The following is a 13,111-nucleotide window of genomic DNA, read 5'->3' on the forward strand; positions in this document are numbered from 1 at the left end:
GAAAGTGGTGTGAAGACGATGCCCCAAGCAACTCTTAAAGGCCCTTGTGCATCTTCCTTGGATGTTGGGGTTTCTTGGACATGAGGTTTCCACCAATTTGAAATCAATAATTTCCTCTGGCTTGAATGTCGGGTGACGAGAGATGGAAGGCTTCCGTGCAGTTAAATAAGGCTTCCATATGCGACTCTGAAGATTTCTTCGGTAGTGAAGGTTTGCGCGGATTGGAGGTTTTTAATCTACCACGGGGGGATATGAGGCTTCCCTTTTGAATGTGAGATGACCACAGATGCAAGGATTCCACCGATGTGAAGCTGCCACTGACGCCAAGGCTTCCACGGGCTGTCTATGGAAGCTGCAACATGGCTTCAAGTGGTCAGAGCCGCTGAGGGCGCAGCTGGATAGTGAGGAAGATAGTGGCAATCGTCCCTTACTGTGGCATGCTACAGACGGACCCTCGTTCACCCTCCAGGTAAGGAAGCAGTCACGTGCCTTCCTAGCAAACAACGTAACCACAAAGCTTATCGCGTTATTTCGTTGTTAGAACGCATTAACAGCCAAATAAAGTTATTAACCTTTGTGGTTATCTTGTGAGTTAAATCAGCTTTGCAACTTTGCAAATGTCTCATGTCTCGTTACCGTGATTAGTTGTGTTTATGGGTCAATGGAATGATGAATTAGACTTACCGTGATCATTTGTTACCAATGGAATGATGAATTAGACTTACCTTGATCAGTTGTTACCAATGGAATGATGAATTAGACTTACCTTGATTAGTTGTTACCAATGGAATGATGAATTAGACTTACCTTGATTAGTTGTTACCAATGGACTGATGAATTAGACTTACCTTGATCAGTTGTTACATGATTAGTCTGTCTGATCAACTGGCCATTACAGTCGTGTCGATTGCCGTTAATGTTTAATATTTATTCTATTGAATAATTTTAATAATTTTAATCATCATTATCATTGACGATTATACACAGTTCACACCACACAGATTAATCATCATTAATACAATGATGATTACTTTTTAAATTAATCATATTGGTCAATATTTATTATTTAATATCTATTTTTATAACCATAATAACATATGCTTCACTATCTGCTCTCTAAAATGGTTTTATTATAAATTATTGATTGTTGAGACATTCAAATTTATCATGATTATCTATTTAGATTTTTAGATAATTAGTATTCACGTGTTATCATAGGTTATCGTGTTATCATAGGTTGTGTATTCGAACTCATCAGAGAGACTTTGGCAAAGATATTCGCTGACTATTTAACTCATAGTTATCGTTCGATGAGGGTTTTGTAGGTGATTATGAAGCGTTTTGTTCACTTAATCTACATTATTTCGCTTTAATTTGGTCAGTATTTAGTACAATATGAGATAACAGCCAACTCAATGATCATTTGTTTTGTTGTAAGGTTTACTCTCACACACACATACACACACACACATACACACATACATACACACACACACACACACACACACACACACACACACACACACACACACACACACACACACACACACACACACACACACACACACACACGCACAAACACGCCTCACACCACTCTTCACATTCTCACTATATGTCACCCCTGTGAGCCTGACCCACTTACGGGAGAGAGATTTGGCAAATTGTTCTTCAAGCTCTTTTGTTTAAACTTTTAGCTTCTGCCATAGTTTTCTCCTTGTTAACTTTCCATCTTCCCCTACCCCCACCACACCCCCCACACACCCTCTTCGTGTGACCTACCCCCTCTTTCTCCCCCCTCCCTCCCTTCCCCTCTTTCCCCTCTCTTTTCAGCCGAGGTGTTTTGCTTTTAACCTCAGCGTCCAGGTATATCATTAGCGTTCATTCTGTTACTTTTACGTATGTCTGTCTGTAAGTCCGTCTCCCTCCTTTAAAAACTCCTGTTGCGTACCTCTCAGCCTTTGTTTACTAATTTTCTATACGATGCAGATATCGTAAATCTGCAAGTCGTAATGGTGTAACTAGTCATTATGCGATCGCCTTCTCTGCCTATTTATAATAGACAGCGATAGATATTCTATACTCACATATACGTATGTGAGTATAGGATATCTCGGACCATTCTTTGTCTCACGAGTCTGCTTATCAATTCACAAGCGATCAATCCTGTGTTCAGGCTCACCTGATGCCGCTGTTCACCTAGCAGTATTTCGGATATAGTCGACTGTTGCATCTGACAATGGTCATTTATTGGTTAAAGAGATTTCGATTAGTCTAATACGCTTCTTGGTTATTGCAATGGGGAATCAACTGTCTATTTCCAAGCGTAAATAGATGGTATGGTAATTGTTAGGAGAAAGCATTAAGCCTTTACGAATATGTAGCAAAATATGCATTTGGTAATGTCCTAAATCCTTTTATATATTTATTTTTATTTTTATTTGTATTTATATATTTATATTTTTGTATTTACATTTTATTTTTTTCGGTTAATTAAATTTTACTAATATTGTTTCTCATTTACAATATATTATTATTATATTTATCATTATTATTATTATTAGTATTGTAATTTTTTTATTTTTTTTATTATTTTCGTATTATTGTTATTATTAGTACCAGTAAGAGTAATAGCTGTAGAAATGTTGTTTTAATAACTAAAGTTTTATTAACGCGTCATAAAGTGTGATCTGATTTTAAGTATTAATCCCGTTCACGTTTTGGTAATTTTGTTTCGGGGGAATGCAAGCTTTTTTATTGGCCCTCGTGGCACTCTTGGCCCTCCTGGCACTCTAGATATTAAGTATTGTCAGTATTTCTGATACTCTCAGTATTATGTCACTCTTAATATGGGCGTTCTAAGTGCACATGACACTCTTAATACTAATTAGTGCTTGTAGTACTCCTGGTACTTTCAATATTCCTTGCATTTTCAAGCGAATACGCCGATCACATATACAAATACACATCGCTAAGTATATATTTAAAGTAAACCTCACACTCAAAGCCATAGACTGAGTGAAAGAGACACTCTAAGCAATGTGACTCTAGGCCAAATCTCTCACTCGTCTTTCCCCCAAATACATTCCAAACAGCCCATCTAGTTGTTATATATATATAAAAGAAACTGCCTGACAATCCTTGAAATACCCCATCTACTTTAGAGGTTCAAGGAGAAGTTCAAACGACAGTTTTAGCCTCAATTCAGAGTCTCTACATTTAACAGAATCTTAAGGAATAGTGGAGCAAAATGGGTTACATATATTCGTTAATATTTACATAAAGAAACCTAAGAAACCATTGAAAACCCCATTGAAAAAAATTATTTAGCTCTATGCAATATAAGTAAATAATGTTCATATAATTTGTGTTTAAGTTATTCATGTAATTTGGTTAATTACATTGTATTTTGTGTCAGAAGGTCTTGATGAATTAATCTTGCATTAGATTAGGAAAGTTATAACATTGTAAATTAAAATATTACTCATATATCCTTAGTCGCTATTCTTAGGCGTTATTCTTAGGCGCTATTCTTAGGCGTTATTCTTAGTCGCTATTCTTAGGCGCTCTTCAAGTATTTTCATTGTCTTCAAGAAGCTATAATTTTTATATAATAAAAACTTCATTTAGGCATTTACTAACAAACCAGAACTTACCAGCCACGACTAATTATCCAGCCTATTCCTCTCGAGCTGTTACAACATAGTATAAATGATGTATTACATTAACCCAAACCTAACGTAACTGAGGTCCCACTGATAGAAAACAGAACGGCCCATCAAGTTTGCGAGCCGCTATGATTTATGAAACATAGTTCGGCCGGTGGGGGGATATATAGTGCAAACTGCGATGTACTGTTTTAGTGGCCAGTTTGACCAATGTGTAGTGTGTGGTTTGTGGGATTGTGATTTTGATTTTGATTTTGGTTTCTAGGAAACACGATGAATGGTTCTACTTTAAGGTTTTCTACATAATCTTTCTTTTCCGTGATTTTTTTATTCCCCATTTCTTTACTTTCTTCATTCTCTTTCATTCTGCTATTGGTCATTCTTTTGTTCCTTCCTTTCTATCTCATTCTTTTCCCTCCTTTGTATCCTTTCTTCATTCCTCCATTACATTTCTCTCTCCCTCCCTCCCTTCGACTCTCTCTCTCTCTCTCTCTCTCTCTTCCTTCGTTCCTTCCTCTCTCTCCTTCCCATACTCCCTCCCTCTCTTCCTCCCTCCTTCCTCTCTCCTTCCCTCCTCTCTTACTCCCTTCCTTTATTCCTCTCTCCCTACCTCATTCCTTTCTTCCTTTTCATCCTGACAAATGACATCGTTCCTGAAACGCTTTCGTTACTAGGTCATCCCATTATGAAAAAAAAAAGAGTATCACCGACCTGATCTCTCGCTTGACAACGAGACTAACGGGCAGATGGAGCCAGTTTGGGCTCCCTCGTTAAGCTTTCGTAATTCTCTCGTTAATGAGAGACTAATGCCACTACTGATGTACTTGATTTGTATCTATTGACAGTTCTGTCGACGCCTGGCAGTAATTCGCTCTGATTACGCACGGGGGGTTTCCCTGATTGGCATTGACGCTTGGCGGTAATTTGGCTCTGATTGTTGAGGTTACTCAGGACGCGTCGACTGGCCCCGGTTCGGTTAACGCTTCTGATTGCTTAGTTGATGTCATATCGCTTTTGGTCGTGGTGATAATCTTGCTGGGGGAGATGTTTCGCACGATGAATCATTTTGATGTATGCGTTGTGACTCGTTCTGATTGGCTTGTCGGTAAGATGACGCCACTCCGAATCACGATACCTAGAACCAGTTACTCTTTCTAGCAACAGGGGCTTCCAAAGGTCATGTCAGTGGCTGGCAATAACCCGTTCTGATTGTCGAGATTACCCTGGGGATAGGCCGGTGATTGACTACTGATTGATGATCAACTCTCATCCTCCTCCTCCTCCTCCTTCCTCTCCTGATCGACCCTTTGAGGTAGGCAGGATTGTGCTTGAGGGGTCGCCACTCAGCTCTTGACATCCTGATGAGGCTTTTATTATCAGCTCATTCCACTGCTTTCCAAAGGCTCTATTGGGACATTGCACCTCTATGTCAGGGGTACCGTTGGCTCATTCCACAGGTGGCCTATTACGCTGCCTGGTAATTCTGCACTATTCCACTGTTGGGTTATTCCATTACTGGATCCTGGGAGTCATTCCACTACTGGGCGCTGGTCCTGGCTCATGCTTTGGCATTCCACTACTCGATCAGGGTCCTGTTGGATCATTTTTATTACGAATCATGGTACTGTTAATCATACTACTCTTAGACCATATGTCATTGTCATTCCACTCCTAGCCTGTATTATTGACTAGCTCATTTCACTGCTGGATTCTGACACTATTGGATCATTCTGCTGTTGGATCATGACACAGTTGGAATTATTCCATTGTTGGGTCATTCTACTTGCTGTTTCATGACGATAATTGGGTCATTCCTCTGTTATATTATGACGATGGTTGGGTCATTCCTCGATTATTGGATCATTCTGCTGTTGGATCATGACACAGTTGGATTATTCCATTATTGGGTCATTCTACTGCTGTTTCATGACGATAATTGGGTCATTCCACTGTTATATTATGACGATGATTGGGTCATTCCTCGACTGGGTTATATACCACTGTACGATCCTATCACTACACCGCTCTGCCTGGCATGGGGGTATGACACGACCGATTCCCCCTACTTCACTTCTCATTCCACTTCCCTTACATACGAAGTTCAAAAACCCGTTTTGCCTCTCCTGATTAGTTGAGCCAGTTTATCCTAATGATTGAGATTTAGCTGGCACGAATGTCAAACACAGTCAGAGTGTGTGTATGTGTGTGTGTGCACTCGGCCCCATCTTCTGAAACCCATCCAGAGTGAAAAGTCACTCTAGTGAGGATCATTATTCACGCTGTTTTCAACGGTCTAAATAATTATCTTGAATCTTAATAAGTAGCAGACATAATTTCTGACTTCTCTCTCTCTCTCTCTCTCTCTCTCTCTCTCTCTCTCTCTCTCTCTCTCTCTCTCTCTCTCTCTCTCTCTCTCTCTCTCTCTCTCTCTCTCTCTCTCTCTCTCTCTCTCTCTCTCTTCTCTCTGTGGTCATCGTACGCCGGATAGTGCATCACCTCTTTAAGTCAGCTTCACCACTGATGGCAAAATGCACCCCCTTCCTCCTCCTCTCTCCTCGCCAAAGTCACTCAGCAAAAACTATTGAAATATCTATCTGCTCTCGCATTAATACTGGCTGATAAATAGTAAAGTGTGAGAGGGAGGGTGGCCCTCGACTTGTGCAGGAAGGAAGGAAGGGGAAAAGAGGGGGTTTTCGGCTTGTGGTTGAGTGATGGAGGGGGGCTCAGGGCTTGTATTGGGGAAGTGGGGTGCCTTAGGGCTTGGGGTTGAGGGAGGAGGGTAACTCAGGGCGTGGGTAGGGAGGGAACCAGATTTTTTCAGGACGTATGCTGGGAGGTGAAATTCTGCCGTACCTATGGTTGCTATCTTGAGATAGGTATAGGTTATCTTGAGATGATTTCGGGGCTTTTTAGTGTCACCGCGGCCCGGTCCTCGACCAGGCCTCCACCCCCAGGAAGCAGCCCGTGACAGCTGACTAACACCCAGGTACCTATTTTACTGCTAGGTAACAGGGGCATAGGGTGAAAGAAACTTTGCCCATTGTTTCTCTGCCGGCGCCTGGGATCGAACCCAGGACCACAGGATCACAAGTCCAGCGTGCTGTCCGCTCGGCCGACCGGCTATACTTCAGAGATCATCATGATTTAGTATTGTGCGAGTCCCTGGAGAGATCAGCGGTGCAGGATCGAGTCCATTGCATTTACTCAAACAGTAATGGAAAGAGATTGACTTGTAAAGCAAGAGATGGAGAGAGGAAGGATCAAAAGTCAAGTAGACATAATTGCCTTAGGGAAGAAAAATTCAAAGATTTACGGGTTTGTGAAAGCTGAATAACATCAAAGGTTAAAATTAGGAAAGGGTCACTGCTGATCACAAGGTCTGCTGACGAGGAGAGACGACACACCAGCATCTTCCTGATGTCCTGCATCTTGAAGCTTTACTAACGAAGGCAGCGACGAATGCCCCACAATTCTGACAGTCGTCTTCTTGAAATTTCTTAATAAAATTTCAAAGGAGAAAAGAAGGGAGTGTGGTGTGTGTGTGTGTGTGTGTGTGTGTGTGTGTGTGTGTGTGTGTAGTGTGTGTGTGTGTGTGTGTGTGTGTGTGTGTGTGTGTGTGTGTGTGTGGAGGTGGGGTTATGATGTGGTGGGGAGGGCGTGGTGTGGGGGAGAGGATGAGTATGGTGTGGATGAAATAGTGTTGGAACGATGGGGAGACGTGGTCACTACATAAAAATTATCTTTGGGAATTGACTTAGCAGAGAAAGACATTTATTACCGAAAATGCACAAGGATGTTATAAATAATTTTTCCAGAGATGAAGGCAAATTCAATGCACTGTTTTTTAATGCATAAATGACAGAGTACAACGTGGTCAAAAAGATATACACCTGTCGAGAGGTTGGGTCCAAGAGCTGAAGCTCAGACTTCACTGAAACTGCTAGGTGAGTACGTGCACACACACACACACACACACACACACACACACACACACACACACACACACACACACACACACACACACACACACACACACACACACACAAACTGTTGTTATTACTTAAAAAATTCAGAAACTCGAAACAAAAATTCAAAGTAGCACGGGCTATGGTGAGCCCATAGTCACACACACACACACACACACACACACACACACACACACACACACACACACACACACACACACACACACACACACACACACACACACACACACACAAACACCACCCCACCCCCGGCACAAAAGGAGGTCAAGGCCGACTACAGAGAGACGAATCTGGTCCGGATATCGACAAAGAAAAAAACGAATAAAAAAAAGGAAATTTCCCTTTTGTGGATGGACTATACTGTGGGAGGAGCATAATGCCGCCCCCAGCCCTCCCCTCGGCTCCGTGGGAGCTCTCGGAAACTGTTGGGCAAGTCAGAGATGGAGAAAGGAAATGAGATGCGAAGGCAAGAAGATATTGTGAAGAGGAAGATGGGAGATGGGAAAAGAGAGAGACTAATGTTTGTGGGAGGAGGAGAAGAAGGAGATATACTCATATATCTGTATCTCCAGGGTCGAGCTCCATTTCTTGGGTCCGGTCATCCCAGCTACCAGTAGTTTTATATGCAATGATTCCTCTTCTACATATTTCCAAACATATCTGCTTGTTAAAATGTCAATGAAGGTGGCTCCTACTGCCTCCTCTACTCATTCACTTCGTGTATGTGTGTGTGTGTCATCTGAGTGGACTCTTTCCACTCACATGTTGACTGTTTACTTTGTTACTGAATGTAAACATCTGTGTTTACTTCTAGTTTATCAACACTTTGATGTTACTATCATAAGTCTCTTCTCTTCTCTTATCTTATCTTATCTTTATTTTTCTCTTTCTCTCCGTCTTTCTCTTTTCTCTTCCTCTTTCTCACTCTATTTCTCTTTCTTCCCCTCTCTCTCTCTCTCTCTCTCTCTCTCTCTCTCTCTCTCTCTCTCTCTCTCTCTCTCTCTCTCTCTCTCTCTCTCTCTCTCTCTCTCTCTCTCTCTCTCTCTCTCTCTCTCTCTCTCTCTCTCTCTCTCTCTCTCTCTCTCTCTCTCTCTCTCTCTCTCTCTCTCTCTCTCTCTCTCTCTCTCTCTCTCTCTCTCTCCTTTTTATAGCTACTTTGCCCAGTTCCTTCAAACTTTCTCCGTTTACCTTCATACGTATTACTCGTACGAGCCTGGTTTCAAACTTCTATACTTTCTCAGGTTTCTTTATGTGCTTTTTTGAGGTGAAGGCTTAACGTCTTGGCAACATATGCTAAGACTGGTATCAAGGAGCTTCTTCTGACGTCCACCAGGTACAGGAACACCGCTCATGTTATCCTTTTCCAGTCATATTTGTAAGTTGTTTCATGGAGGTCGTTCCTCCCCGGTGAGTACTGTTCCTGCTTGAAAACTCTCCCATCGTTCTTACGTTTATCATTTTACACTTACTGGTTTTGAATTCTACTAACCATTTCTCATACTGTAATACGTGTGTGTGTGTGTGTGTGTGTGTGTGTGTGTGTGTGTGTGTGTGTGTGTGTGTGTGTGTGTGTGTGTGTGTGTGTTTACGTGCCCAGGGAAGTGATGATTTATGGGTGAGAGAAGGGAATGAAATGTAGGAGGAGAGGAATAATGTAAGATGAGGTAAAAGGATAAAAATGAATAAATGACCAGGGTAATGGAAGGAGGGAGATGGAAGAGAGTAAAGGCAGAAATGGCTTTCTGTGTGTGTGTGAGAGAGAGAGAGAGAGAGAGAGAGAGAGAGAGAGAGAGAGAGAGAGAGAGAGAGAGAGAGAGAGAGAGAGAGAGAGTTACTATTCAAACGGAGAATTTTAAATACAGAGGAGATTAGAGCTAAGAAAGTTAACACAGGAAAGTAAGTAGATCTGAGGGAGCGGAAAGACAAGTGAGAAAAGAGAAGAATAAGAGGAGAGACGAGTGAGAAGAGAGAGAGAGAGAGTGAGAGTCATGTTCAAGAGAAAAATTCTGAGAAGAGGAAGAGACTGGGAATAACTTCCAATCACTCCGTCGAGGTGTCCAAAACTGTGGCTAATGAACAAACACACAGTCCACAACAATGAGATTGTTTTAACAATCAAAATAGACCAAATATATATAAAGAGCTATACGGAGGTCAATGTTTATAGCATTGACACACACTCATTCACTAGGGCAAACTTAGAGCCCTGATACACTCACACTCTACACTAGGACACGCATAGAGCCCTCTCACACTCACACACTCTACACAAAGACCCTCTTAGAGCCCCTACACTCACACTCGCACATCAAAACCACCTCACACTCAACAATCTATCAAACACAGCCTCTGCTTCCAGGAACAGCGGACCTGCGACTGAACTGTCATTGAAAGGAACTACTTCAAAAGCTTACTAATAATTTTCTGCTTTCATAAATTAATGTATAATGAAATACATTCTGGAGTCAGTACATAAAAATGTATAATGTATGTATAATGTAATGTTCCTCGACTCAGTACAGCTGAAAATTTATTTAGCATATATTGCTGTGTTCCCAGCTGATGGTAAAGATGAGCTCTGCACTATTCATCAATATGAAATGAATACATAGATACATTATGTATAATGGATACAGTAATGTATAATGAACAAAGAAGGTTCTGAATGTGATAAAATAGATGATGGTCAGAACTATATGAATTGATTATCTCTGAAAGACAAGTAGATGTGATGATGTTAAGGGATTACATAGGATGTTGGCGATTACATAAGATGTTGGGGATTCTATGGAATGTTTGTGATGACAGAGAAGGTTTGGGATCCCATGAGATGTAAGGGATTCCAGAGAATATTAAAAAAACTATTACCATCTTCACCTTCTTATGCCACTCTTCCAACCTTTTATTTTTCTCTTTCACTTCCCTATTCCCTACCTCCGCTTCTCCTCTCTCTCTCTCCTCCCTTCAATCTTCACCTGCTTAGGGATACTCTTCTAAATATAAATATATTACAGAGTCCGGCCAGTGATGGGTATCTGGGTCTTGCTCTGTCTCTCTCTGTTATTCTGCTTATCCCTGGCTGCTGCTGCTTTGGGTCTGCGGCAGCTGCATGTCATTCTGTCGTTCCCAGGTTCCAGCTGTCCTGTCAGTCGCAGTTGTCTGTCATTCTGTCTCTCTGGATACAGTGTTACTGTCAATAAGATCTTTGTCTCTCAGGTCACGGTTATACCGTCAATGAGATCTATATGCTGCTCTCTCTCTCACACACACACACTCTCTCTCTCTCTCTCTCTCTCTCTCTCTCTCTCTCTCTCTCTCTCTCTCTCTCTCTCTCTCTCTCTATCTATCTATCTATCTATCTATCTATCTATCTATCTACCTTCACTGGTTCTATCTCCGGCTCTCTTTTTTGTTTCTGTATCTCTTTTCTCTGTCACTCTCTCATTCTCTTTTTTATTCAGAGTTATCTGTGATTCTCTCAGTCCTCACCTCCAACCAAACAATAGCACCTCCTTCGACTCCTTCTCTTCCTACACCTTCTTCACCTTCTTCAACATCTTCTTCTTCTTCTTTATCCTCCTCCTCCTCCTCTGACCTCACCCAAGTGTTGCCAGGAAGGTCCTGCGTCCCCAAGGTTTAATCCAGCTTATTCTAATTACAACAACTTCTTTGTCGCCAAGTTAATTTTGGGAGACGTGTCCCATCCTGCCTTGGAAGTCTATGGTTGCAATAATTAATTTTCTCCTCGTATCTGTTTGTATATATTTCATTATCCCCTTGCTCTTGTGTTTATTTTCTCTGTCTCTCTCTGTTTCTCTGTCTGTCTCTGTCTCTCTCTCTCTCTCTCTCTCTCTCTCTCTCTCTCTCTCTCTCTCTCTCTCTCTCTCTCTCTCTCTCTCTCTCTCTCTCTCTCTCTCTCTCTCTCTCTCTCTAAATGTCGATTCGATTCACTGTTGACTCTAAGGTTAAGCAAAGGGGAAGGAACAGGATATGAGACGGTGAATTGAAAATAAAATTACGTAAAAGAGGGAAATAAGAAGTAAAGTTTTGTGAACTGTCCGCTGAGAGTTTGTAAGTAGTTGTAATAGTGTGGTGTGTGTTTGTTGCTGAGGTGTGTGTTTGCTGCTGTGTGTGTGTGTGTGTGTGTGTGTGTGTGTTGCTGTGGTATGAATTTTGTGTTTGGAAAACGCCAAACAAATGAGGGAAACTTTTCCCATGTTTGTCCCTTTTCAACTTCCTCTTCCACCTTTTTCTCTCTTATTCCTTGTGTTTTTCTCAGGTCCCCTCTCTCTCTCTCTCTCTCTCTCTCTCTCTCTCTCTCTCTCTCTCTCTCTCTCTCTCTCTCTCTCTCTCTCTCTCTCTCTCTCTCTCTCTCTCTCTCATTTTTCCATCCTTTTCCACCCGTCTTTCTTCTTTTTTTCCGTTATCTCTTTGAACTTTCCACACCCTAACTATTCTCTTTACTATCTATTTTTCCCCCCACCTCCCTGCAGTTTCTCCCCCACCTCCCTGCTGTTTCTCCCTACCTCCCTGCTGTTCCTCCCTGCCCCCTCCCTCTTGCCCCGGGTGCCAGGGGAACTGGGTCACCATCAGGGGCAAGAAGCAGCTAAGTGCATACCTGCTCTGGCATTCCTCGAGTTTATTACCTCTCTCTTTCTCCCCAATTTCTTCTACTCTTTGTCTACTTCAGTCTACGACGACGGGTAGAGTGTAGAGGAGAGGTGGGTAGGGAGAAGGATAGGGGGATAGTTGGGTAGGGTAGTGAAGGGTCGAGGGGAAGGGGGGTTGATGTTAATATCATCCTCTCATCAATTGTAACATCAATAATAATGATAATATTGATAATAGTAATATCATCAATACAATAATACAATGATATGGATAATTTGGGTGTGGGAGTTGTGTAAATGATTTCAGGGTTTCAGGGCTGGTTTGAGTAAGGGTTTAGGTAAGGGACTGAGGTTTAGGGTAGTGTTTAGGGTGATTCTGAGGGACAGTTAGGGTGGTTTTTGGAGTGGGATGAAATGGTAATTGACTGGGTTGGTTCTTTCGAAGGTGGTCGTTTGGGTGGGTTGTGGTAGTTAGACAGGATGACAATATTAGGGAGACGATGGGATGGGAAGGTGGTAGTGGTAGTGGTGGTGGTGGAGAGAGAGGGGGGTTGGGGGGGTGGGTGAGAGATGGGGTGAGAGACTCAGTGAGAGGAAGAGGAGGAGGGAGGAGGGAGGGAGGGAGGGAGGGAGGGAGGGAGAGAGAGGGTACCCAGCAGGTAGTAATTAATAACACTGCGCCATCTAAACGTTTCCTCCAATTAGAGAAAGCCCAAATGTACCCGAGCCCCACCTCCTCTCTCTCTCTCTCTCTTTCTCTCTCTTTCTCTCTCTATCTTGTCTCTTTACACTTTGTTTTCTCTTCCCTATTACTACATTGCTTCTCATCTGCTCACTTGTTGTTAACTTT

The 13,111-nt window shown here is 42.1% G+C and overlaps 1 pseudogene; it reads left to right on the forward strand.

Moving 5' to 3' along the window:
* LOC138353145 (carboxypeptidase N subunit 2-like) overlaps positions 1–13,111 on the forward strand; it is an 88,936-nt pseudogene that overhangs the window by 361 nt on the left and 75,464 nt on the right.

Source organism: Procambarus clarkii, chromosome 6 (assembly GCF_040958095.1).
Source record: "Procambarus clarkii isolate CNS0578487 chromosome 6, FALCON_Pclarkii_2.0, whole genome shotgun sequence".
Taxonomy (NCBI): domain Eukaryota; kingdom Metazoa; phylum Arthropoda; class Malacostraca; order Decapoda; family Cambaridae; genus Procambarus; species Procambarus clarkii.